Source organism: Aquila chrysaetos, chromosome 24 (assembly GCF_900496995.4).
Source record: "Aquila chrysaetos chrysaetos chromosome 24, bAquChr1.4, whole genome shotgun sequence".
In the NCBI taxonomy this organism is placed as follows: domain Eukaryota; kingdom Metazoa; phylum Chordata; class Aves; order Accipitriformes; family Accipitridae; genus Aquila; species Aquila chrysaetos.
In genome coordinates this window covers 1116464-1139055 of record NC_044027.1, presented here as the reverse complement: position 1 = coordinate 1139055, position 22592 = coordinate 1116464, and the positions used below count along the sequence as shown (strand labels likewise).

Here is a 22592-nt window from a genome sequence, read left to right as displayed (position 1 = left end):
TTACCAATTTGTAAAATCCCTTTGTAGTTCATATATATAAAAAAAAAAATTGTTTTATTTTCCAATAATCCAATCCCTGTTGGATGGCAGGGAGCAGCGAAGGCAGCAGAGGAATGAAGTGAAAGGCTGGAAAGGGACATGGTGCTCTCCCCTTGCTAGCTGGTGGCACAGAGCTCAGCACAGGCTGGTGGTTGCATCTTCTGCTTTCAACCCAGTTCTAGCTGATGCTGCCATAGGCACACAGCTGCGAAAGCCTGAGGTTATATCCTGGTGAGCTGCAGCCCTGGGAACTAGAGCAGAATGGCTGCATCTCACAGAACGTGGCACGGAGAAAAATCCTTCACCGCAGAGGCACATGCAAACTGACACCTCGAGGATCCTTCTCCATTGTTAACTTTTGTGTTTTGACTTAAATTCATTTCAGTTTGATGCAACACTAGTCTTCACAGAGTCCTGAAAAAGCAGAAAGTGGAATAGATAGCTCACTACAACCTGTTATAATGTAGTAATAACGGTGTGCTACAGCAGCTGAGCAGCATGGTATTGATCTGTGCAGCCTCTGAGAGGATGCTGAGCAGAAGTGCATTCCTGAAACTGCCTTTTTTTAAAGCAAAACCAATTTAAATACAAAATCCTCCCACAGAGGAGGAAGGAGAGTCCCATGGGCTAGCAGCCAGGACTTGCTGGTGCTGGGGTGTCTTTTTAGGTAATTCTCCCTAACCGTCCTGCTTGTTGCCCTGTCTCCCACAGCACATGGATATGAGAGGGACTGAAAATACCCATCATTTGATAGGAAAAAGTAACAGAGCTCTCAAATTGTCATGCGGGAGAAACAAACCACAGTACTGAAGCTCAGAGCATGGCTTTGCTAGAGGCAGATGGTCACAGGCATGGGAAAAGATGAAGCAGCCTTTGGAAGCCCTCCTGTGCTGGCTGCCCAGCCCGGGGTGTGTACCGCTGAGTCTCCTCTGTCCCTGCCTGGACCCCTCTGGTCTCTCCGACTCTCCCCAAACTGGTTTTGCCAGGTGATGCAGGGCATTACCAGAGCAATTGGGAATGTTCATCCTGTTGAGTAACCACAGAAACTGGTCCTCTCCGTTTGCCAGCCTTGTTGGTCTGGATTTAGAAGATAAAAATAAATGGTGGGAGTGTGGTTCAGAAAGACAAAGGTGCTTCTTTGGTCCATGGCTTTGCAGCTCTTAAAAAACCAATAAATCACAGCGATCATCCTTCGTTAGGCCTGATGCTGTCTGAGCAGCAGTGCTGAGCTGCAGTACGCGAAGCAGCTCCGAGCAGTCGGTGGTTCGGGCTTCAGAGCCAGCACAGCAGGTTGCTGCACAGACATGCGGATTTATGGGACCTTCCCTGGAACAGCCTTTCCTGCTGCTGCTTGCGCTTGGAAGGTTGTTGCGTCTAAACACACTGGCTGGTTTATTTGTTTAAATAATGATTCTATATTAAGAAGAAAACCAAAGCCATGAAAGCCATGTGGTGCTGTGAGCTCCCACTCGAGGGGAGCCCTAGGGAGCTGTGCCTGTGCCACGTGCAGGTCTCTTGCCCAAACTGGAAGCATTTCATAATGCTTTCCCTGGTAATCCAAAAGCAGTGAATATTCAACTTACTCCTCTGTAATGACGAGGCTTTGGGAAACACCAAGTCAAAAGTTCCCAAATTGGGGGTCATGATCTCCAGTGGGACTCCAGGTCTACAAGTGGAAGTGGGATTGCTGAAGGGGAGGGTTAGGAGTTGCTGTGACCCGGGCCGGAGAGCAAGAAATTCAGCAGGGAGCTGTGATGGGATTAGGGGGGTTGCAAGGAACTTCAGTGTTTGAACTCTGCCATGAATACCTGTTTCTGACACACCAGCCATTCCCAGCACACCTGTGCATCGTGGCTGAGAGATGTGCAATGGTCTTCAACTGGTGTGATTTAGGATTAAACCGTGTCTGAGCAGGTGGTGTTTCAGGTGTCCCTTGCGATCCTGGGGCAGGTTTCACCCGACGAGGCTGGGGCGTCTGTAGTGCCCTCACCCCTCCGCCAGCCCCAGCACGCGTGAAAAGGCGGTGGGAGCGGGCTGTCCCTGCCGGGCTGTCTGCAGGCAGGTGTCCTCTCCCCAGGGCAGCTGCTTGGGCGCTCTCTGCAAATAAATAGTGACCAGAACACGGCTCTGTTATTCCGGACTTGGCTCAGTTATGAGGGGAAGGGGAGCCGCGGGAGTCAATGCGGCGTGAGCAGAAGGAGCTGCACCCGAGCCAAGGGGTGACACAGCCTCCACTGTTCAAACCCCGGCTCCCACCAGGACCGAGCCTGCAGTCACACTCGCCTCTATAGGCTCCAATCATTCTCTGGGCTCTCCATCAAATCTGGGGTATAACCAGGATTTAAAAGGCAATTTGCTCCTCATTCCAATGGAATTAAAGATACATTGTGAGTGTTGTGTGGTAATGCCACAGCTGTGCGCTGGGTTCGCTTGGAACATGACAGTGAATAAAATGAAATATGAGTTTTATTGATCTTGTCTGCACCGCATTGTTATTCACACAGAGTGAAATTCACCCTTAGGCACAGGACAAACATTAGACTTGGGAAAAACATTTCAGCTGAATGTTTTATTTGTTGAAAAAAATGCAGGTTTGAATCAGCTGAAAGTACTTACGAATTCATGTTGCATTTGTCAAAGTGTTTCAGCATGTAAAAAACCCCAAAACATTTTTCAGAAAGTCAAAACATTTACTATTGATGTTTATTAAATGCAACATCTACATTTTCAAGGTCTGAAATAACATCTTTTTTAAAATATTAGTAAGATTTACTTTAATACTAACCCCTGAAAAACAAACCAGTATTTTGCTTAGATTGAAAATCAACAAAATACAAAACTTGGGAACACATTTTGAGGCATGTTCAGTTTTGAAAGAAAACATACTATTTTTCAGTTTGATTCAAAATATTTTCCCCGTTTTCTTGGTTTAGGCCATGAAAAATCAATTACCCCAGGTCTGCTGAGCTGGAACACGGTGTTTGTACCGCTTGATTTTGGGCACGAGCCCGGCTGATGCTCCAGTGCCCCGTTTCAGTAAGTGTTGACCTCGGTGTAACCTTTCTGTCTCTGGGCTTGGTTTTCACTTGGTTTTCTAAGCTTTTCCTAAGTGTTATGAAACAAGAAATGAATCTCAGGGCATTGCGATGCTGTTGCACAAACTGGTACTTTGCTGAGTACAGCAAGACTACACAGAAATACGCAAACAGAATAAAAGAAACAGGTTGGAGGATTTTCATGAATTGGCAATAGCCTTACGTCGGTATATGTGAGAGCAGAGTCAGGTTTAAAAGAAGTCTGTAATAATTTAATGTACATGATTAAATAATATAGATCTCGATGCAGCTGGTGGTACTCCTGCCTGCAACAGTACGTTCTTGTACCTTTTATTTTTAATAGCTGACAGCGTTCCCTTCGGTTCATTAATCCTGCACTGAGGCGTTGTTCTGCAGCGGGCAGGCACGGATGCCGACGCCGCTGTCTCGCCAGCAGATCGTCGCAAAGAGCCAAGGGGAAGGAAAACCTCTCCAGGCGCACCGGCCGCCCAGGAGACCCCGGGCGGGGGTGCGGGGGGAGCGGTGGAGGTGGCACCGGGGCTGCACGCGTGGGGTCCTGCTTGGGTGAGGGTGCAGCTGCCGCGAAGGGGAGGGGGCGAGGACAAGACCCACGCGGAGCAGAGGGGCTCGGGAGAGGGGAGCAGGCAAGGGGCATAGCTGGGCACCCCGCTGCTGCGTGCGGGCAGCGCTTTGTCACGAGGACCCCACGGGGCGACCCTGTGCTCGCAGCAGTGGGGGCCTCTGCTTTCGCCATCGTCCCCCGAGAGGACCGACGACGTCCCGACGACGTCCCCTGCGAGCATCCCCGCGGTGCGCCTGCGGGGTGGCCAGCGCCGGGACGGACCGCAGAGGTGGTCTCATCCGAGCTGCCAACCCTCTGCTCCTGCGGCAGCTCCGTGTCCAGGTGACCCCGAAACTTCGTAGCTTCATCTGCCGGCTTTGGCGTGCCACAGAACAAGGTGTTTGCGCTGGCAGGATGCAATAGAAACACAGCCCTCAAAAAGGAAAAAAAAAAAAAGAGAGATTATGTGATCCTAAAGGCAAGAAAGTGGAGGAGTGTGGAGATAAACCAAGACAGCTAGGGATTTATTCTATGAAATCTATCACATTTGTCTGGGATCTGCTGAATGGGAGTCTAATCAGCTGTTAGAGACTATTTTTCCAGCACCTCCTCTATCATCTACTTTGTTCATTTTTTCCCATCAACCATATATGGCCTCCATGTCAAAACATCATTTTACCATTATTGTCTATTTCCAGGATGTCTTTTATTATCCTGATCTCATTTTGGCACAGGGCTGGCTGTATTCCCTCAGATTTATGAAAGACTGCAGCAAGAGGGAACAGCCTTTCTCCTGCTCAGCCGGTCCCACCCGTGCAAACCAAGGCACTCCACCAAACGGACTGGGTAAATCCATACTGGCCTGGCGTCCTCGGCACCTGGACTTGCTCCTGTGTGCACACAACTGTGGTAGATGCTTTAAAAAACCAATAATAAAAAAAAAATCTGAATCACACATGAAGAAGATATGATGAGATTTGATTTACTTGTGGAAGTAATTGCAGAAGTGCGTATTTTTCAGCAAAAGAAGATAAAATTTCTCGAAGTGCACTGCACAACTTCAAGATGTGTCTCTCCCCACACCAAACCATCTATTTCTCGTTCCGCTCGGTGAGGAGCCCGTAGCTTTTATTGCAGTGATGGAACACGAAGGCACTGCTTGTCCGACTGGCGCCTGCTGCAGTGAGGCCCGCTGTTGTGAGCTCCCTCTGCAGAGCCTGGCAGATGTGCTAACCCAGCCTTCCACACATTTAATAAATCTTTTGCAGTTTAGGCCATTAAAATTTTAATAACAGCTACAGCCAAACACAAGGGGAGGGGAATGTTTGAAGGGTATCCTGACTTAGAAATCTTTTCAAAATATTAGCGAAAAGCCTGGTTAATATGCCTCTGCTTTGCTATACATATGATTATTTAGGTTTTAATCTATCAAAGGGATGCAATTCTTAGGTTCTGGCCAGCTAATTCTGTGCCCTGGAATTTACACATTATAATAAAAAACATTTAAGCCTTTGGGGAAATGAGTTTAGCTCCTTCAATTGCTGAATAATTAAGGGTGACCCTTGTCAAAGACATGGAGTGTGCTATATATCATTGGATTACCTGTCTGGTTGGCAGCATTTTGCAGGCATTTTAGAGCTCTTATTATATGTTGTTTTTCATTTAGATGCAATTTCTTTTGTAATGAGGCAGAACTTATTTTCCAGCCCCTACAGGTGGCTTTGTCAGCTCTCCAAACTGCGCGTGAAGAGGCAGGTTCCCAACTGATCTCTCAATTAGGGCTTTGTTGATATTGGATAAATGAGGGTTCACCTGGTTTGGACACAGCCTTGTCTGATCGTGGGCCAAGGCTTTCACGTGGAAGACCACACATTAAAAAGAAAAAAGAGTCCATCTCTTTGGTGTTGCTTTTTCCCCTTGATTTCACAGGCCGAGCACATGGGCTGCTGATTTGTGGCTGAAGCTGTGAATACATGAACATAAAAGCAAAGATTCAGGTGCAAATCTAGAGCAAATTATGTCACAAAGTTAGCATACCAGTAATCAGATCTTCTTATGCAGCTTATCAGAGAGGTGAGATTTCAGAATGCAGATCAAGGGTTCCAAAATAAGCACGTCAGTTTGTTCAGTACTGCTGAATACCCGATGTTTGCTATGGAAGCCCATGGGACCTGCGTGTCTTACTCCTGAGCGAACCTTTGTTTCACCTGCCGAAGTAACGATGCCATAAAGCGTTGGCGGTGTCTGACTTCAGGCATCGTGGTTGGTGGATCTTTTGCTTTAGGTCACATCATTTACCCTGTGTTGCAGCAATTTATTACAATGTGCCTGAGCTTTGCAGTGCTCACAGCCATGGGAAGCAATGTGTCCCCGTGTTCAGGTGTGCGCAAACAGCCCAATCCATCGCCAGCTGCTTCCAGCTCGGTAGATCTTCTTTATTAGACAAGGCTTAGCTGACCCGGTCACAGCAGAATGCAGTGGCCTGGTTCCTAATATTTGCATTTGTACTTTTGGTTACAGAATACTTTTTGAGGAAAGAGCCTCCCCTGGGGAAAGGCAGAAGGCGGCATTGATCTTCTGAGGGATGACTTAGAGACCTTGTACCTGCTGGTGGCCAAAGAAACATCCCAGCAAAGCTGTATGTGACAGTGACCTGTTTGGCATCAGTTTGGAGGGTCATGCAGAGCACACCAAGAAAGGTAGGAGCAGGACCTGTTGCCTTAGTTTTCACAAGAAATGCTCTATTTCGTTGTGGGAGAACCACTTGCTGAAGCTGCGTGGTTATTTCTAGTGCTGACCACAGCCTGCCCAGGCTGCAGCTCAGCTCCGCTCGCCCTCCCAGCCTGCGGGATGGGAAGGAGCTCCGGGTTACAACAGAGCCGACTGCTGGGATGCGCTCAGCTGCTTTCCTGAGACCTGATGGCCAAGGGCTCCCAGTCCCGAGTTCTGCACTGGAAAAATGAAGTGCAAATTGTGGCTAGAGCTCCCATGGGGGCTGTCCAGGGGGGTTAGCTTCACTTTTAAGTAGAAGGGGAGAAAACCAGTATTTGCAGTACAGATGAGCCACCAGTTCACGCAGAAGCATGATCTGTTTTAAGCAGGTAATTAACTCAGGCTTATTGACCACAGCCCAAACGCCTAATGGAAGAAGCCTGGAAACTGCTCAAAAAATTATTTCCTGCTAAATCAAAAGCTAGCTCTTGCCGAGATGAAAGAGAGGTTAATTTACAAAGATGGTCAGAAAGTTTAATAGCAATTTAATTTTTTTGAAATATGTATGTGTTACTATAGTCTGACATTATGGAGGAAATTGCAACAGTCCTGGAATAGACCTGCTGTCTAATTTTACTCCTATCATGTGTATGGTTGGGTTTTATGTGCAACAATTCATTTGATGGCAGGCTCCAAGTATTAGATTTACAGTAAAAATCAATGTGAGGTTATAGGCCCAGTCTGAATTTATGTCACTTTGACATGGCACACGTGAGACTGAATTCCTGCTTCCACAACCTGCTCGTTATCCGTGCAGGGGCCTTGCAGTGCCTCGGCTGCGGGGGGCCATGGAAGTGCCCTCGGCTGTGCCGAGCATGGGATGACGGGATGAGATGGAACTGCCCCAATCTTTGACCGTCCTCATCGTAAACATTTTTTCCTTGTATGAGAATTTCCCTGGCTGTTGCCAGCAGCCTCCCTTCCTACCCCAGCCTTCTGGTGCGAAGATGACCTTTCCTGACTTCTTTAGCCACTCTCCAGATCTCTAAGCGACAATAACAGCTGCTCTGTAGATGGGTCACCTCTTCTAATCTGACGGAAAAGTTTGTCTGCCGATGCGAACACATGCCCACAGAAATTAAATCTCTGCAATTAATCATGTGGAAAGTATGGGAACAGGCTGGGTGAGTTCCTTACTTTCTCTTAAAGACAAGATCTTCCTTTCCGTTGGTTGTCCACAGCTAGCAACAATTCCTTAATTTCTCACACCATTCCTCTGTATTAAAAATCCTTAGTTTTAATTTCACTGCTTTAAATAAAGGCAGCAGTTATTACTGTTCTTGGGTTGTGCTACTAGTGCTTTGTAAAGCAGTTGTTTCAAAGGACAATTCCATGTGTGCCAGATGTGTGCGACTGCCATTGCTGCCAACAACCACATGCAAATCCATGAATTTCTGGATGTATGCTGTTTAATATCAAAATGTTTGAATTAGCTTGTTACATGATAACACCAATGGACTGGCATATCCATTAATAATATTATAAGCTTTCCTAGGGAGCTGTAACCTCTTTGGTATACATGAATTCAGTAATAACTGTAATTATTATGAAGTTAATATAAAACATGATGTCTCACTGCCAATTCAAGGGCAGTAAGTGTGAAAAACAGCTTTTCTTCTGATTGCACATTACTCGCTCTTCCCTCAGTTACGAAGCAGCTCTCAGGTTTAGAGGGACGATGCAGCAGGACGAGCAGCTCAGGCAGCGACGATTTGCCTTTCCCAGCACTGGGCAATGTGGGGGGGCCCATACCGCTCCCCCCAAGCCTTCCTGGCTGTACGCCGGGGGCTCCATGCAGCCCCCCGAGAGCTGCTCTCCTGGCTGTTTCTGCAGTCCTGGTTACAGCCCGGGTGCCGTTTGGGAGCGCCCGGGCACCCCCGGGGAACAGCACCCACCTGGCACCCACAGGCACGGAGCAGCGTCCTGCCCGGCTCGGGAGGCCAGCAATAAAAGCAATCCCATCGCCGGAGCAAGTGTGTTTGCATTGGGCGTTGATGGCTCTCTTGGCAGCCGCCAGAACTGTGTCCATCTTCCTTTTATGTCTCCAGCTCGGTTCTTTAAATACTAACCTGCTGGAGGAAGGGTCCAGCCTGGCTCTCCCGCTGCAGCTTGGGCGCAGGCTATGCCTGCGAGCACTCGCTGCAGCTCTGCCCTCCCTCTATTGCCCCTTTAAAATATTTCCACGGGGTCCATTTACTTTTTAATGCAGCAGATGAAAAACAATTCTGTCAAGATTTTCTTGTGATTCTCTGCCAATGACATCATTGCAATGATGCGGGATCAGAGCCCAGCAGAACCCAGGAATCCTTCTGTGGGATCTGTCTGCCTTTCGGATGATGCACGCAGGCCCTTTCATGCACGTCTTCAGATGTGTCACCGCAACAGGCTGCTTGGATCTTTCCCAGCATAATGAGCTGAAGCAAACTTGATAATGAAAAGAGCCTTGATGTTCACCTGCTCCTGCTCTTGCTGGGGGAAAAAATAGAGACTTTCTTATTCAAATGAATTGCTGGTTCCATTCAATCCACCCAAATGCTGACGGATGCACAGCTTCACAGCAGGCTACAGTGAGCACCACTGCACCTCTGGGCTTCGTGCTCCATCTCTGCAGGTCATGCAGTCAACACTCTGCTCCTGTTTTAGATCAAAATGCTGAGCACAAACATTTGATTCATCAAGTCTTTTTAATGCAAAGCTAAAAATAGCAGTTTAAAATCCTCAATCATATATAATTAGTCCTGCATTTATTTTTCAACAGATGTTCTTTCCCTGTTGCTTTTGAATAGGAGACTGTTGAATAGCGTCTCTGTCTGCACGAGCAGCCGGGGAGGGAGGGAACCTGCAGGATTTCAGCTTTCCCATGGGAACGCTTTATGAAGGCACCGCAGTGATTCCCCACAGCACCTTTGCTCCAGCCTCCACAGACACCTTTTCTTTCCTGTGGACAAGGGCTGAATTCCCCAGAGTTTTCACTTGGAAGTTTTAGAGGCATAAGAGGTTAGTATGAGGAAATCTATTTCTCCTGCCTGGAGGCACTAAGGGAATTAAGATTGCCACAAGATGATGGATGAGCAAAATTTTCCCTAGGAGATCAGATTAATAGGGATTATAGAAAAGTTGCAGTGTATTTATCAAAAGAAAAAAAAAGATTAAATTCCTCCTCCCACCATCAGAACTGATTGTAAATTAGGTAAATCTATTTTCCTTTAAAAGAATAATAACCATATATCAGACTTCCAGAACCTATATCCCTGAGGGCTCTGAAAATGTATAGTATTAATCTTGGCTACAGGAACAGCACAGATCTTCTATGTTAATTATTGTGCATCTTATTTGCCCTTTATATCTGGACTGATCAGGCACAGAAGTCTGTTAGGTAAAACAAAAAGCTGAGAGGTGAACCAGGGAGTTCGTGGTGATTCAGGTTTGGATCGTCTGGAAGAAAACATCCGGAGGCACGGACAAGAGCCTGAGGAGCGGCGAGAATGGCTTAAGAAGTCCTAAAACCCCTTTACACCGAAAGTCAGTGTTTGCTGCTGCCTGGCAGGGAGGAAACAGGAGCTGCGCAATACTGTTGTCATTTTCTCTTCTTCACTTCTATTGTGGATTTTCCTGAATGAATTAGAGGCTGCCAGCAAACACTGTCACAGCAGAATGGCAGAACAAAAACACTTCTGAACCTGGACTTGTAATTTGCCTGCGAAAATAAAGATGCAGTTAAAGAGAGTTGTGACATTTCCTTTGCTTTCAAAGAGACTGCCAAGGTTTTCAGGCTTTTGTTTCATCTTTTCCTTTCCTAGGTGTTAAATTATTCCTAGTATTCATATTGTAAATTTACATTAAGATGGCGACGGCAATGAATTAAAGTATCCGTGTGTGTTTAAAAACTTGCGAAGGCCTCAGCTCCCCTCGGCAGCAGCGATGGTCCATGCTAACAACTGCTGCAGCTGGGGAAGAGAAGGAACTGGAACGCGGGGGTTTCCTCTGCTCCTGCCTGCCGGGCTGCCAGCTCCCCCGGCACTGCTCCAGCACTGCCAGCGCTCGCGGGCTGCCAGCCTCCCCTTCGGTTTTAGCTCGCTGTGATTATCTGTGTACGTATCTATTGCATCTCTCGCTCCATACAGACATCCGATTTGAAGCTGTGCTGACTTACGCCTGGGACCCAGGGAGGTTTGCAGTTCAGTGCAGATCTGTTTTTCCAGAGCTCTGAGGAAATAAGTCTCTTTCCAAAAACCCCGCAGTTTGTTCCTAATTCCAGTGCGATTATACTACAGTGAGGTGTGTTTATTACTTTTTATCTTTTCTGTGCAGCTCTTTTATAATTAAGAGTTGGATTTCAGTAAAAGCAGACAGACATTTTACGCAGAAGCCCTGCCACCAAGGTCTGAAATGTTTAAAGCTGATTGCTTAGTAATGGTTCTGGCAAAAATGATAGAGGGCTGAATGTACAAAACACCAGGGTGAGCCTGACTTGATTCCACCGCCCATGAATGTTTTAACCTCATTTATCCTCTAGGTACTTACAGAACCATTTTACATTTGTGCACTTAAAGGATTAAATAAAATAAATGGAGATGATTATTACTGCCCAGCAAAGCTAATGTTCAAAGACACAGTGTTTCGTTGCAACTGGAATTGTATTTGTGCTGTTTCCATACTCTGCAAGCTTTCTAAAAAGGGGATGATGAATCATACAATCTCCAGCTCTTTACTACTAATGAGAAACCTCTTAGCAATACGCTCTTTATGGTCCCCTCTCAAGCAATAACTAGTACACTGATGCTCCTCTTCTTCAGTGTCAAAATGAGATGCGAACCGCGTGACACATACAAGCACTGATGCACAGTCTGCAAATGGCTCCAGCATACTTCAAATGTTTGATGTATGTAATATGTAGGGAACCTGTCTGTTATTCTTATACATGTTGCTCACTTCGGCAATGGGTGGAAATACTGCAGTTTCGCATGAATAGTTACAAAGCAATGATTTCTGATCGTGAAACAATCCATTTTAGAGGCTAAGTCTCTAAAGTTTAAACTTGCCTCAATTCTGAAGGTTTGAAATCTGGAAGATGATGGTTCACTCTGTATTCTCCTGGTTCCTCGATCCATGTCACTCGGCCTATTGCTCCATAAGGGAAGAATTCAATTAATTTCGCTGCCGAACTTTGAACCTGGCAGGTAAAACCCTGTGGTTTTGCAGAGCCCGTGCTGACGAGCTGCATCGTGTCAGGCTGGCCGCTCTGTGCCACTTCACTCTTCGAAGCAATTAGCACTCGCTCAACCACCTCTGGGTGCAGAGGTAGTGCCAGCACCCTTCCCCGCCGGCCCCGAAGGTGGCTGCGTGGGTGCCCGTGCCCGAGACGCGTGGGCTCGGCGGGACGCAGGCAGAGCACGCTGCCTGCGGGAGCCTCTGCAAGTGCTACTCGAAGCGGAAAAATGAAACCTGCTCGTGGCAGCCTGGGCTCCTTCAGTGCTTCTTGGGGGTAGGATGCCTCCTTTGTTATTGTGCCTGTGTGATTTAGAGCTTTCCTAAATGGAATAGAGAGAGGAGAGACATGCTTGTCAAACCCCTTCTAGTACTGCTTTTCCATCTGCTGTCTCGGATGCTTAAGATGTGCAGCGCGAGCCCTCTCTTGGGTGTAGCTAATGCATCTAGATCCCTTTGCTGTATTAATGGCATTATTTTCCTCCGGCTGTGAAGTACTTGGGGCTTATATTGTGACAAGATTCAAGCACTCAGTTGTCAGTCTGAGGTGCTGGATGTCTGTTTTCACAAGGCTGGTTTGCAACCGCATGGGAGGGGAAGAAGAAAGATAAACAGAAGAACTTTTTTCAAAGGCAAGAAAGCACATCACCTCCTGCCAGCACCTGCAGACCCTCTTCCCTGCAAAAAGCCTTTCTTGGGAGCACCGGGACTCCCCAGGACTTGCCTACAAGGGTGTCATTTCTCCCCAGCCGGCAGAAGTTGTGCTTAGACGTGCACCCCGTGAGTCGAGCCATGGGTACGTCTAGAAACCTCCAGCACCCCATCCCGAAGGCACGCACCAGCACAGCCCGCTCTATCCGTGTAGCTCAGAGCTCCCCTGAGGAGGGTCCGGTCCTCCCCTCCCCGCAGGTCTGCACCTCCCCAGATCAGCACACACAGCAAGGGAAATGTTCTCCTCTCAGCATCTCAGCACGTGCCTTCCTCACCTCTCGGCATCTCAGGGCGAAAATTCAATCTGTAACTGTTCTGACTTACTAGAAAAAAAATCGCATTAGAGTTATGAGGAATTTACAGAAGTGCTTTTTTCTTTATATTTTTTTTAATGTATATTTTAATACTCACCTGTTTTTCTTAGCTGCCTTTCTGAACATTGTGAAAGAAAAGATAGTTTTCCTCTGTGAAATAACACTGTACGTTTAGCCACGGGCACTATCTCTATGGCAGCAGTAAACATAGATGAACGTATATTTTTGTCTGTTCTCTGGGGCATCCAGGTATCAGCCATTGCTGGAGGCAGGGTGGTAAACAAGTGGGAGAAAAGCAAGTCCTCACCCCCTTCCCGTTCCAGCCCATGTATTTCACTGAAGAGGACAACAAATGTTGTGTTTTCAAAACTAGAAAGTTGTTATTATTTTGGTCGCACTTATTAAGTGAATTGTTTGGAGCTGTGCTTTGTAAATAATGCAAAACAGTAACGGAAAGTGAGAAGCCGTGTGTGCTGTAGTGTACGCGATAGACAGTTGTCACAGTAACTGCTCAGTTATGCCTGTATTTGGTTATTCTGTTAGAGCTAAAGGCAAAAAAAAGGATTGTAAATTCATCTGAAGTTTGGCAGCACAGTGTCTATTAAAGACACATCGTCTGGGCTCGACAGCACACCCGTGCCAGCGTGGCAGGAGGTGCTGGCACCACACAGCCTGGCTTGCTGGGCCGCTGAGTTACGTACTGAAGGGAGGTCAACAGAGAAAATGTCTCTTTCCTATCTATTTTAAATTGCCGCCAATAAAATCCTGTAGTCATTAAATTAGTTGTAACAGCAGAAAAGTAATTTTAAGTGAAAATCCCGATCCTGCCAATCTTAATTTATGCATCTATCCCATGGTGCCATTGACACAACTAAAAACCATACCTGATGGAGGAATGTTTGGAGAAGCAATCCTGTTTAATATTCAGACTTTTAACAATGAGAAAACACTTAAAGGTTTGTGTATTTATGACTTTCATACTCTTCCTGTTCCAAAGTGATTCTTTGTCTTCTCCAAACAAGATTTCTTTGGCAAGTGGCAGCAAGATGCTGGAGTCTCAAATGCAATTACGAATCTTGAATCAGCGTTTGTTTTGAACTGGGGATTCAAGTAACAAAGAATTTTTCTGCTTGGTCATCTCCAGGTTAACAGAGCAGGGCTTTTTCATTTATTTGGTGGGCTGCTTACAAGAAGCCGTCTGGATTATGCTGCCTTGCTGTTCTCTGCAGCGCTGGAAGTAGGGCAGCAGCAGCCGGTGTGCTGACAGGAGCGTCCAGGGTGGCCGGGGAAAGCTCTTCCCTCTCATCCCAAGGAGACACTGGTTTCTCGTGGGCTGAGGGCAGGGGATCAGGCTGGACACAGCCTCTCTGCAAGGCTGGGGTCTGGCTCCACGGCAGCCACGGGGCTGGGCTCAGCCTTGCTGCTAGTAAGGCTTAGCTGAGGATGTTCGGGACTGGGACCACAGTGGGGTTTGTGTGCATTATAGAAAAGCACTTGATCATACAGAAGCATGCATGCAGGCTGGAGGAGAGAATATTAATGTAATGCTTGCCCTGGGCCCAGCCAGAGCTTTCTGTTGGTTCCAAAAGTCTGAGATTTGTATTAATATAATGATTGACAAGATCCTTGAACATAATTACACATATTAAAAACATTCCGAGTTCTGCCCAACAGCAGTTTAGGAGAGAAACTTGATTTATTAATTTAACTGTGATTTCTTGTCTGTTATTATAATGAGTCAGAAATACTGAAAACCTGCTAATTAAAACTCATAACACTTCTGAGCAATGCAGAGGAGCAACAAACTTACATATTGCAAAGCAAATACTGATAGAGCCTTCCAAAAAGAAAAATTGGAAAAAAAATGCTGTTGCCCTGGAAAGCAAGACTCTCCTTGTGTTTTTCCTAGGAGAAAAATATGCAAAATTATAACATATATATTATTCTTGCTATATTGAAATCTCATTCTTGCAGCCAGAGCAAAACTGTAACAATGGGATGTTGGCTGCAATTTGCCTTTGTTTTCATTGGCAAAAAACAAGGCGAGAAGCTTGAGGAGGGTGTAAATGCAAAGATATCAAATGGCGGCAGTCTGCCTTGGCAGGAACAAGCGCACATGTGAGCGAGCAGCAGAGAATTAGGTCTTTTGTGAGTTTCTTCACTGTCTCCCACTCAGCCTCGAAATGTTGCTTCTGCTACCATAGAAGCATGTAGCTGTGCTGTGACTTTACAACAAAACATTTCACTTAATCCCCAGGAACACCTCGAGAACTGGCAAACACAGAAATCTGCATGTGTCCCACCCCTGCGCAGGTAGCTGTTTGCATTCTTGGTACTAGGACTGGTGTTATTTAAAATACCAGAAGCGTGGTCCAAGTGAAGCTGTGCCTGAGCAGAGTGGCTCATTTTTAATTAGCCAGAGCCTGCGTTAAATATCGTTAACCAATATTATCAAGGGCTAAGTGATTGTTCTGTAATTTGTTAAGGTTCTCCCACAGTTGACATTTCTCTGCTCTTTATTTTAAGCAAGTCTGATTGAAAGTTTATGACTTTGGGAGATGGGGAAGAGGTGAGTACTTCCCCAGGCTGGGGATGGGGATGGGGACGGGGACGGGGACGGGGACGGGCTGCGTACCCCTGCTGCAGCCCGAGCACTGGGTACCCGGCCATCCCCACGCAGCCTTTCTGGGGGGTGGGAGGCTCTCTCCCGGGACGGGCAGGGGCTCACCTGCGGCCGGTTTGGTGATCACCCCCTCCCAGATGCTCCTTACCCAGGCACTTACAAAAGCAACCTGGGGCCCCGCTGCAGGCTTTGCTTGCAATTGTAGGAAGGTGGCCTGAGGAGTGCAGATGGGCTCCTCTCTCAAGGGTTGTTTAAGGTACTTTCAAACTTTTCCCTTAACAAGAAGAGGCTTCTTGAATTTTTATTTCCATCCTCAAAAGAGGAGTAATGCATCCTTTAAGCATTCCTTTGCTTGATAGTAAAAGTTTGTAGGAAGGTATTAGTTTTAACTCTAAGTAGGCTTGAATAAAAAGTGAGCTTGTCTGCTGGGGGAGCAGGGGCATGGTCTTTGCCAGCGATGCTGGGAGATCTGTGCCTCCCGAGGGGCTCGCTGTCAGCTGGGAGCCTGTGGAGAATTGACTGAAAGTTATGGCCAGGGTGCCTGCAAACAGGGCTCACGTTCCCTTCCAAATGAGGGTGTATTAAGGCAAAGAGCTGCTGTGCCTTTGGGAGACTCTAGAAATAGGAGAAAAGTCTCTGGCTTTTTGCTGGGAGAGAAAGAGGTGGTTAAAGTGCAAGAGGAGGTGATATATGGGTCTGGTTGGATATCAGCCTCCCAAGAGACTATCAAGCTTAATTCATTCAGCTATAGTGTACCTATAAAGCTTAATGTTTCTATCCATAATGTGCTTGTTCAGGCTAAGCATATTGATCTCTTATGGAAAGTGAGTAGAAAGGGACATTCTGCCATGCATATGAGAGGGGGCATGGCTGGGTACCAGCCTGCTAGGCAGTGGGGAAGGGGCTGTCTTTCATCCTCCCTTTCCGGAGCCTCTCCAGCTCTGCTGCAGGGAGCAGGCGGTCATAAACACAGTACCTGGCAGTACAGTTATATAGTGCCCTCCCCAGAGAGTTACCTTAATGGCCAGAACTGTTGCTTTTCTGGAGAGCATGCCAGGGCTGTCAGGGAAGGCAGAATAAAAGAAAAGGCAGCAACCACGGGAGGGCTGCCTGCTTTCTGCCTGGGGCAGCATCTCTGCAACAGCCTGGGAAGTCAGAGGTGAAGCTGAGAGATGGTGTATTCAATGGCTAATGAGCTGCAGGTTCAGCCAGGCTGCCGCAGGGACTTTGCTTTGCTGTGGTGAAGACTCTGCTGTGGACTGGCCAGGATGCATATCCCACCAGCGTGTCCCTGATTAGGTGTCCTTGAATGGCTGGGGATCATGGGGCAGCTGGAGCAACGGTCCTAAAAGTGTCTGCTAGCTTTATGTTTTACATCCATAATGGCTCACTTCTGGAAGCATTTTCCTTCCTGTTTGATTGCATCTCCTAGAGTACAGGAGGCTTAAACGGTTCATAGCTTTTTGAGTAAACACCGGGTAGATGTGGCAGAAGGACGCTGAAAGCTTCTCTTTCCTCTGACAGGACATGAACGTGCCCCGCACACGCCCCCACCTCTCCTGTGCCTCCTCCTGAACTGTTATCTCAGTGGGGTTAAACTTCAGTGTAGTGTAAACAAAAAATAAAAAGCAATAGCTTGACTCTATACTCAACTGGAATGGCTTGTGTTACGTTGGTGAAATGAGGACCTACTGCCTAGTTTTGTCCCCAGGCTAGGAAGGAAAAAAACCCAAATCTTTGCAAGGAGAAGTACTGGCCTCACGAAGAATTTGTCATTCCTCATCAAATATCCGTTACTTTAAGCAACTAATGTCAGATCAAGATCAAGCAACACTCTGGTCTAAACTTTATGCCTTTCCCTGTAATAATTACTGCTCAACTCTGTGCATTATAGAGGCCTTTGACTTTACTTTGAAATAGGCATTACTGACTGCTGCCAAAGACAGTGACTAAAATGAAAAATCTTTGATCTAACTCAATATCACAACTTCTTTTTTTTATATATTAACATAATCTCTGTACGGAAATTAATCTGTGGTGTGGCTGCAGTGTGTTGAAGATTATATGTATTAGCATTCAAGATGGTGACTTTTTTTTTAAGCAGTAGCAATTCTTACTTTTTAAGCAGCTCCTATTTTAGGAGTATATCTATTTCGCCCTACAAAATATCCTCAGGAAAAGTTCAGGAGATATTTGCAGAGAAACTGTGTTTGCTTCTTTGGATAAAACCAGTTGTAGGTATGACTGTGCCAGCTGCTGACAGCTGGCAGGTCTGAGCGTACCCCAGGTTCTACACTAGGCCAGTTCATTGGAGAACAGACGTATAAGGCCAGGACAAGGACAGGATTTCTGACCATTTTGTCCTTTATTCCAGCCCTGGACACCGACTTTGACCCCCCAGCAAGACTTCAAAACTCCCAGCTCCTGAACGAGGTGCAGCAGCTTCTCCACTCAGAGATGGCTTCAGCTGGTTCAGGTAACAGAGACAGCTCCTCGGGTCAGTCGTGGAAGGACGTGTGCTTTGGGGAGGCCGAAAGGGAATTAATGAAGCACAAACCCCCTCGCGTAATGCTGTCATCTGCATGGGCTGAGGAGCTCTGGGGGTGAACTGGCACAGAAGTGCCCAGGGAGCATTTGCATTAGGTGCCAGCCTTAAAGCAAGTTCACTCCCGCAGGAGTAAATTCTTTACGACTTTTGAGAGGCTGCAAAGTATCTTGAAAATGTGTTTTTTAGTGAGGATGATAAATGTGTACTGGCCTGATCAGCGGCTGTGTCCTGACTGCGTTGCATTGCTGGGACACAATAAACCAGCTGGAGTGTGTTACTGAGCTGCCCTGTAGGGTAATGCTCGACGTCTCTGCTGATGCTGAAAAGGGTCTTTTTGTCTCCCTGTGCCTGTTAGGTTTATTCATGGAGTGGTGCGTGCATCTCACCTGCTGTAGGGTAGTGACCAAAACTGACCTAAAGAATGCTTGGGGCTTTTTAGTCCCTTGGCCTGGCACTGAAAGCTATTTCACGGCCTCGTTTTTCAGTGGTGCTCATCACAAAGTTATCTCGGCCATTGATGCTGTGTGTATCTCGACGAGGGTTTGCTTCGAGCCTGTGTGATGCTGGTGGGCTCTGAGTATGGGTGTGGGCGGGTGGATGTTGTCACCACATGCATCTCCTTCGAAATGGGTTTCAGCTGGAAAAGCATCCATGTTGTTGATTTATTTTGTGAAGACAAAAACTCTCATGGGGCACCCATCCTGCGCTGTACTACTTTTCCTCTGTACTATCACTTGAGCCAGAAGTATTCAGCTAGTTACAGAGGCCTGGAGATCTTGTTTTGCAATGAGAAATTGCATTAACAGGAGCAAAAACATGTACTTTACATAAAACATCAGAACGTGTTTCATTTTTTGGCTTTTTGTTTGCCTCTCTAGCTAACAAAATAAGCAAAATCTGTATTCAAAAGGACAATATTTTCCAACAGATTAATTGAAAGAGACTGTAACTGACAACTGATGCTATTAGCAAGAATATATATCCCTTACTTAAAGTATTTCCATCCTAAAAATAAAATGTCCATTCTATAAGTCTATTAATATACAGTTCATTAAACTAGAAACAACTATATAATTAGGAAACAACAACAATTCATTAGTCTTAATGGGATTTAATAAAGTTCCTAAGCAAGGATTCTTCAGAGAATTAATTACAATATACTAATCAGGAAAAAAAAATCCAGTTCATCACTCAGATATATTTCTCCAATTCACAGGCTGTGAAGCATCCACGGTTCTCAGAACATCCCCCCGGCAGTGTGGGATTTTTTCCCCAGCCTGTGACAATGCGGGCTGCCAAGGCTGGACAGTTTAGAAGTGAATTTCTCTTTGTTTTGTAAACACTGAATTTCCAAGCAAAAGCAATGTTATTAATCATTTTGCAGCCACAAATGTTCTGCAGGGAGGAGCTGGATTAAGGAGAGCCTTGGCAGCCTGAGCCGACTGCTATTGCTGATCCATAGGTATTGGGGAAAGCAAATCCCATCACTTTTGTTGGTGCCCCAAGTGCCTCCATGGCTGTGCTGGGGCGGTTGCTCTCATCCCCATGGAGGTCTGGTTCTTCTTAATCCAGCAAAAGTGTAAATGAGGATGTCTGAATTTTATAGTCAAGATCAAGATCAATTGTTTCTCATCAGGGCTTTTCATCCATGCCTGGTTTTTTTCATTTAGATGGTTAGCCATTTTCTTATTAATTAAACAGCAGCTTTCTGCAGGCACTGATTGAATTATCGAGTAACACCTGCCACAATACAGGGAATAAAAGGGAAAAGATGTATTATTTTTAATTCAAATGGCTTAAATTCAGACATATTTGATCAAATTTAACTGACAATTAAATTATAAATGAATAAAGTGAAAGGGTCAGTAATATAACAAATGACACTGTCATTGTCAGTGTCATATTTAAGTGAACCAGTTTTTTAAAAATGAAATAAGAATTGCAAGTGTTAACTATTGCTAGCTATTAAAAGTCAGGAGCAAGGATTTTTAGAAGATAGCAAAAGACAACCGGTATCATTTCTGTACTGCACCTGCAAAATATGGAAAAAAGAGCATTAATTCTTGCTATCGTAGCAGAGCAATTATTGCTGTGTTATAACTAGCAGGAATGATGGTGTAAATGGGGGGAGTGTGGGGTGACCAGGCATTTTGCTCTTCTCAGCATGGTCTGGGGCTCCCACTGACAGGGGGAATGCAAATGAATCTGTTCTTCAGTTTGTTACGTGCTCTTTGGGCATAATCCAGCACCTGCACAGTCCCACAAATGTCTCTGTCCATGGGGCCAGCCCTGATTTTCACTCCTGCAGAAACTACCAGGTGGCCATTTGTGATGAGCAGCTCAAAAACAGTGACCTTTTTGGACCAAAATGAATTCTTCATGTTTTCAGTGGTGGGGCATTCCTAAGGAGTGCCAACGCTGCTGCAGGTCTCCCCGGGCTGGGAGCGGAGCTGCTCTGCTGCCGGTGCCTCCTCTGGGTGGTCTCGCTCCTCAGCACCCACCTCGGCGGTTACGCTGGGAGCGTGGTGCCCCTCCAGACTGGCACTGCAGTTACGAGGAGAGGACTGAGCTGTGTGTGAGCACAGAGCGCTGGAAATCACTGGTGTGATCTCAGGGGGCTAGTTTATCCTGGGAGCACTCAGTGACTTGACTTGCATACTGCAAATAAATCTGTAAATCAATAAATATAGTGCATAGAAGCCCCAGCTATCTGGTTCGCACCACCTAATTTAAGCCTAGTTTATGTTCGTTATAAACTAATCTTTGAAGTAGTCCCTGATGCAGTTTCACAAGCGCTGTGATAGAGATCTGTCTTTTCCTCTGGTGTCTGATGTGCATCTGTAAGGGGTTTTGTAAGAACATGTTGAAATCCATGTTGACATCCTTGACTAAAAGGACAACCCACCTTATCAGTCTGACTCCAACTCCCCGTCTCAGATGCTTTAAGAAATACAGAAGATATACGTTTATCGCAGACCGGCATTAGGCAGCTTCCCCTCAGCTCGCTTCGCCTTTCCCCGCTCAGGGTAGCAGTGCTGCACCTCGGTAAGGTCTTTGAATTAATTTTGTACTATAGTTGTATAACAACTTTAGCATCTTTTGTGAAATCCTGGACTATTCACTCCCTCGGATAGCATATCCCTTTATCTCCTGTAGTGGGGCTTGCTTTTTTTCTGCTTGTTGCCTGGTTTATTTTTTTTTTTACCTTCCTGATGCCATGTCACTGAGCTGAAAAGATTAATAAAGAATGATTAAGCACTGGAGAGAATATTTTACAGTGATAGACTTAAGGAGCTCAGTCTGTTTATCTTATCAAAAAGAAGCTTGTAACTTAATTTCAGTGGATAAGTACCTTCTCAGGGAGGAAGCTCTGGGTACTGAAAGGCTTTTTCTTCAGAGAAAGGCACAAAAAGACCCAATAGCTTTAAGCTGAAGCCAGAAAAATCCAATTAACAAGGTAGAAATTTTGAACTTTGAGGATCATTAACTACTGGGAAAATTTGGCTAGCTATTACCTTCTGTGGATGTCTTCAGGCCCAGATCTAATGCTTTCCTGAATGATCTGGTCTGATGGCACTCATCAATACAGAGGTAAGAAGCTCTTGATTGCCTGTTACCTCCTGGGCATCCCATAAGGCAGCCCAAGCTAATTTTACCCTCCGGGTCCACAAATATCCCATGTTCTTCCTGAGATGCTTTACCTGGGCTGTGACTTGCAGGGGTTGATCTGGCAGCTGAAGCACTGGCTGATAGGCCATGCAGGTTTGTAGGGACCAGCAAGAAGCAGAAGTCTTGGGTCAAACCAGTGTTACTTTCCGGGGTGTTTCTCTGTGTCTGGGCCTGGCCAGTTCACCCCAGGTCAGGTTCTGTTTTGTGTGCTGGAGAGGTCTGGAAATACCGATGGCAAAAGAGAGAATGAGACAGCAAGCCCCAGCAACACGTTCCCATCACCAGGCAGTTATGTTTGAGGATGCAGTTGCAAGCATCCCACGATAAGCTTTGCATTTTTAAAGGTTACTGACTCAGCCTTTGCAAGCTGGGAAAGCAGCTTAAAAGTACATAGAGACACTAATTGGTCATTTGAACTTTGCCTGGAGGGCCCTTCCAGCAGGGACAGTACACTCCTGCTGACTCAGTGTGGCCAAAGTTAAAAGAAGACAGATTCCACTAAAGAAGAGTCAACAAGGAGGAGGAAGGCCAGCTGCTTTGGGCAGGGACGTCCAGTCCATTTGGGCAAGGCAGTTCTGCCCCTTTGCTTGCTTGTGCAGGAGAACACAAACGTGAAAACCTTCCCTTCTGCCCTAGCTTCTCTGCTTGGTCCTACCCAGGTTTTAGCCGCAGGAGATGAGCAAGGACATTTCTTTACTCTCTTTCCTCTCTGTACTTGCAGAGGTAGGATTACGGGGGAAGGGTTGGGGTGGGAGGAGCAGATATGGACAGATGTGCAACAACAGCTTTTTCTAAGTGACCGACTGCAAATGGTTGTACATGGGATCTTGTGCTCTCCCTCTCCTGTGGTCTTGTGCAAAGCCATTTAGTTATCGAGATACCTAACAGAAACCTGCAAATGCGCTACGTGGACACAGAAATGGATTAAACTGTGTCTGCAATTACTTGCTGTCTGGAAAACCATGGGTAAAATGAAGGAAGCTCAGATGTACAAAGGGTAAATCAGGCCATTACTCTTCACCCAGAGAACATGTTACATATTATGGAGTTATTTACGAGTGATAGCGTATAATTTTTGCAACAACTAACC

The 22592-nt window shown here is 46.2% G+C and overlaps 1 long non-coding RNA gene across 1 annotated transcript in view; it reads left to right on the top strand.

Moving 5' to 3' along the window:
- Positions 1-6234: 6234 nt before the first annotated feature.
- Positions 6235-22592, top strand: part of LOC115334867 — a 77580-nt gene continuing 61222 nt past the window's right edge. Inside the window, exons 1-2 of the long non-coding RNA XR_003921280.1 lie at positions 6235-6356; positions 17660-17761. This is a non-coding gene — a long non-coding RNA (uncharacterized LOC115334867). The remainder of the gene's footprint in view (positions 6357-17659; positions 17762-22592) is intronic.